The sequence below is a fragment of the Pleurodeles waltl genome, chromosome 5 (genome assembly GCF_031143425.1).
Source record: "Pleurodeles waltl isolate 20211129_DDA chromosome 5, aPleWal1.hap1.20221129, whole genome shotgun sequence".
Taxonomy (NCBI): Eukaryota; Metazoa; Chordata; class Amphibia; order Caudata; family Salamandridae; genus Pleurodeles; species Pleurodeles waltl.
The window spans coordinates 1580153658-1580159450 of NC_090444.1; positions in this window are offsets into that span (position 1 = coordinate 1580153658).

Consider the following 5793-nt stretch of genomic DNA (forward strand, 5'->3'; position numbering starts at 1 on the left):
ATAAAGATAACACACGAGTTAAGATCAATGTACTTAACCGCCCAGTTCACACCAATTGTGTATCAAAACCAAAAAGAGGAATTATTGGTCAACACCACCCCATAAAAAGTGAGAGGAAAGAGATCAACAACCAACTCCAACTAAAGAGCACTTTAAAAAAGCACTTATGAGTGATGAGATAACAGAAACTTACAGCATGCTTAACTATACGTGAAATACCCAAGTCAAAAAACACCAAAAAGCAAACACCCATAATCCAAAGTGTATACGTGTGCCCATAGAGAGATTACTTGTATTTAAATACCTTATAAGTCTACCACAATTTAAAGGCAAGTATTCATCAACTAATATCAATCCAATATGAACTTCCAGCGTGACTGATATCCAATCTATGTTCAGAATCTAATGTTAAATAATGACTACCTGTGAAGCACAACCAACCAAAAAATGCTTTGAATTTTTTGGACTGGAGCATGTCCCCCGTAACCCAAGAGGGGGCAATAGGGAATTGCGTCTTCGCAGACAAGAAGCACTGTGGATTATGAGACTCAGAACTGTAGAAACAGGATTGAATTCTGATAGGGAACTGGAATTTTTCTTGGGGGATTGAATGAGTATTATTTTCTGTATTATTTTCTGTGTTATATAATATGTTAGTGGTGATTATGTGTTAGTACATTTTGTATATTTGCAAGTAACGTGTAATATAAATATGTTTTTTAATATACTAATGATAGACAGTGTAAATTGAGTACATACGAATTTAAGATCAATGGCTCTTAAACGCACAATAATTCACAATCAATGAGTGGGGATGTGTTTTATTTCCCCTTTTGATGTTATTTTAGGGGTGACTAGTAGCTTGGATTCGAATAATGGCATACTTTGATTGACATTTAGGTTATCATAATGTTATGGGTACCCCATTGATGTATTTGGTATAGTGGTGTACTTGGTACATTTCTATTAATTGAGATTTGGCCTGTAATACTAGTGCTAGTAATAACAAATTCGCTTTATCTTATTTTCGTTGTTGATTCAATCTAAATAATACGGTATTTTGCTTAATAGCTGACTAGTTTAATGCTTATTGCTTCTTTATTAGGAGATACAGATTTTGATCTCTTTTTCCCCCTTATGTTTGTCTCTTGTACCTTCGGTTAATATTGCGAAATGCTGCGTTTTATGGGAACTGCAGTGGCTGACGCAGTTGTGTGCCGTCTTTGAAGTTGGTGCCCCGGTTAGCTTGAAGGCCGAACCCGGAAGTGTATATAACTTCCGGGTTCGGGTGTTCGCGTTCAGCGTACACGCTAGGCGTCCGTACTGGAAGACGCCGCTTTTCTCGATACTCATCTGCCGTTCCAGCGAACTGGTGGTAAGTTGAGTGTAATGCGCGTACACACATTTTGCCAGTAATATAACTCTCCAGGATCGAGTTATTATCGGCGCGTTGATGGTTATTTTCGTAGTCTTGTAGCACAACTCATGGATTATTATTATTTTTTGTTATTATGGCATGGATTTCTGACTAATAGGTTATAGTTACGGATTATGCCAGTCATGGTATATTCAGATCTATTATAAGTGGTAACGTTTTGCTTTTACGAAGTATTAGTGTGTTGGAAAACACTTATACTTTCCCCTTTTTCTTTAACATTAGATTCTGAACATAGATTGGATATCAGTCATGCTGGAAGTTCATATTGGATTGATATTAGTTGATGAATACTTGCCTTTAAATTGTGGTAGACTTATAAGGTATTTAAATACAAGTAATCTCTCTATGGGCACACGTATACACTTTGGATTATGGGTGTTTGCTTTTTGGTGTTTTTTGACTTGGGTATTTCACGTATAGTTAAGCATGCTGTAAGTTTCTGTTATCTCATCACTCATAAGTGCTTTATTAAAGTGCTCTTTAGTTGGAGTTGGTTGTTGATCTCTTTCCTCTCACTTTTTATGGGGTGGTGTTGACCAATAATTCCTCTTTTTGGTTTTGATACACAATTGGTGTGAACTGGGCGGTTAAGTACATTAATCTTAACTCGTGTGTTATCTTTATGATTTCTAGCCCTGAAGAAGTCGTAAGGGATTTAAACATTTCCCAAGACGAAACACGTGTTGGCTGGATGTACAATCTACCTTTGATGTTCTGAACTTGTCAATAAACCTGTGGATTCATCTGTGGACTTTTGAAACTTGTTCTATGAGACATGGACCTTTATGATATTGTTTATTTATCTTAGTAATCTATACGTGGTTCTATAAGAGGGGACCCTCACTGTGTATTGTATTTGTTGTGAGGTTGTTTATGCCTTAAGGGTAGGGTGTTTCCCTTGTGTGGTTCCCCTGTCACAACACATAGGGTACAGTGACATCCTTAGCGCCATATCTCCTCACCGTGCACCCCATTAACTATTCCTCAGTAAAAGCAGTAAAAGATGAAGAAAAACTGGGGCAGAGCAAGAGTGAGTTATTAAACCTCCATCTGTCAGATTTGGAATGTACCAGGAACTAATCAAAATCTGTAATAACTGGGGAATGATCAGAGATCACAATAAGTCCAATAGCTGATCTGATAAAGTTTTGGGAGTGCAGTTTAGGAATAAAGATATGGTCAAGCCTAGAAAGGGAGCCCTGTTGTGGAACAACAAAAGAAAATTCACTGTTGGATGGATTACATAACGTCCATGCATCCACAAGAAGACGTTCTCTTAGGAAAGAACGAAATTGCTTGTGCATCTTACAGGGTACAAATGTAACTGGAGACTGATGACTAAAAAAAGGATCCATTATTTGATTGCAGTCTCCTCCCAAAATAAAAACGTCATCATCATATTGCAAATGTTTATGGTAATGGTATAATTGATAATTACTTTAACGATTAGCCATCTCCCACACTTTTGGGAAGTAGTTATCAACTTTAGTTTCTTATGACAAAACATTATGATGCTTTTCTTTTTTGCAGATGCAGGAGAAACAAAAACAGAGCCCACCCTTCCATGTTTAAGTTTCAGAGCTTCAGGCTCAGTTGGGTGGGTCTCTTGGACAAGGACTAGATCAGTATTATATTTAGCTAAATGTGACATGATTCTCTGCCTTTCTGTTAGGTTAATAAACCCATTGACATCCCAAGAAATAACACTGAATTGTAAAGCAAGTAACTATATTTACAAGGAAAAGGTATGTAAGCTCTACAAGCATAGGGAAATTAATGAAGAAAGTAAGAATATAGACAAAGAACAGACCAAAATAAAGGTGGAAGGAAAGAAGAAATAGTGCATGGTAAACGTTGATGATTGTAGAAACATACCTGATAAGGATGAACAGTAGGGTGGGGTCAATGACAGCAAAGGGTGAAGATGACACAGCAAGGGTTCAAGACGCATCAATCAATTAATCAGCAAATGCAAAAATCAAGTTAATCATATCAAAGCAGCATGTGATAACATATGTAAAATAGACCCAAAAACTAAAAGTCTATGATAAAACGTTTAGGAGAATCATGAGATGTAGTCATCTTATAGAAGGACCAGAAGTATCCATGGAACTGGTGGAATGGAGACAAAGAAAGCCTCGAAGATATGCAGGAGATGTGTAAGAAGACATTTTTTCTGAAAAGTCACTTTGAAAAGACATGGGTGGAACAGTCCAAAGTAAGGTTCTAAAGAATGAAGCTGTGGTTGAAGATCCAGGAACTCTTTTTGTTTGGTCACTGTAGCTTTTGAAAAATCAGTGAAATGAAAATCTTGCTCCTCTGCCAGAGGATTAGCTTTTTGGTCTTCGCTGCATTGAGTACTTTAATTAAGCCGGTAAATTAAAAAAGAAAATAATCACTTCTCTGGGTTTAGGTGAGGAATGTGGGAGTTGAGGATACTGACCTAATCGATGGGCCCTCTCACTCAATACTATTGAGCAGTGGTTCCCAACCTGTGGTCCGGGGACCCGTAGGGGTCCGCAAAGCCTCCTTAGGGGGTCCGCGACTGCTTAGAAAATTAAATAATATTAACAGATTAGGTCCCCAGCTTTCAGTAATGACTCAGTAGGGGGTCCCCAGATTCCAATAATGATTCAGTGGGGGTTCCCGGAATCTAGTACTGATAAAGTGGGGGTCCACAGATGTCAAAAGGTTGGGAACCACTGCTATAGAGGATGGTAAGCCCACTAATTGGGGCAAAAAGGAAGTATAAAATGAGACGGAATCATTGCCTTCAAGACCTTCTGGAACACCATAAAGGCGAATGTTATCAAGTCTGTTTCTCTTTTCTAAGTCTTCAGAATGTGTTTCCAGCATTGCCACTTCCTTTACCAACGTTGATATTTTTCTTGCCTCATCCTGAACACCACTGGTAAGTTCTCCACTGCTGAGGTTCTTTTTCCATTTGAGATCAGTTGTCATCTAGATTTTGCACTCAGGCGTTGGTTTCTTCAACAATTGGATGCATGGCATGTATTTCGTCCAGCAGGAGTTCAAGAGATACAGGTGAAGAAGATTTAAAGGGAGAACGTGAGTCCTGTTTGATCCATGGATATGTAGATGGAGGCGCAGCATGACAAGTTGTGGGAGAGGATGAGGAAGGCATCTTTGATGCAGAAAAGGTGCTTATAAAAGGGCATTTGTCTGATTTTAAAAAGAGTGACACCTTCTCATTGGAAGGTGCCACTTGGTGAAGAGGAGCTTTATATTTCTTTAATCTGGCCATATAGTTCACATTACACCTGAAAATACAGCACAGTAGAAACAATGATGTAGATAAGTACTACAAATAATGATCCAGGATGCCTACAGAACTCCAAAGGCAAGGTGAAGCAAAACAGCAGAAGGAAAACTTCAAAAAGATGTGAACCACAATATAAGTTGTTAACAATATCCTTTTATCATGGATAATGAAGTAAGGGAATAAGTTCCAAAATGTTCAAGGAGTTGCATGAAATCGTCACCAACATAAAGAGGAAGGCTGTATAAAAAAAGGCATTCAAGAACTCAAAAAACAGCAACTGTAATCAGTACTCCTTGTGCTTTATATTGACAAAATTGAAAGGAACATTTCTAATATCAAGGCACCGGAAGAAAGGTCGTCCACAAAGTGAAGCAAGTTTTAGCAATGTTAAAATAATGAGGCAAAGTCAATGACCAGTTTAACTGGAGACATGAATAATAATATCCTCAGAGGGTTTGCCAAAACTCGCAGTAGATAAAGAGAAAATTCTTTGAAAAAGTAAGATTCACACTTCAGGGTGAGACAAAAAGTTCTACACAAGATGCATGTTTAATGTAAAATGGCAGCCGCTGTAAGGCAGATATGGATGAGCATGTTGTGACCTCAAATATGGACAAAAATATTTCCACACTTACCAGGCAGTTCAACAGCAGGTTCAGCAGCCCATTTGGATAGACATGAAGAGTAGGTTTCTGGGTCAGAAAATCCGACCAATGACATGCGGAGCTCCCCGCTTAGTGGCCACCTTGGCTGGTGGACAAGCCCGCCCCCTTTTGTAGTAATGTTCATGTTATAGATGTTGTTCATTAAAATATAATGGTATTTACAATAGTGTGTTTAAATGTTTTGATTTTAATGTTTATATATTAGTGAATTTTTTTTATTTTTATTGTTTGTTACTTGTCTTATAATTTTTTTCAGGTTGTGGGCTAATTTAGTTGGTTAGGGTGAGTAGTGACAGGCTCAAGTGGCCAATAAGATGTTGATCTGAATCTTGCATGAAATCTGACAGTCTTTTTCTCTGTCAACAGTGCCAAGCACATCATAGACTAAGTTTAGCATTGACATCAAA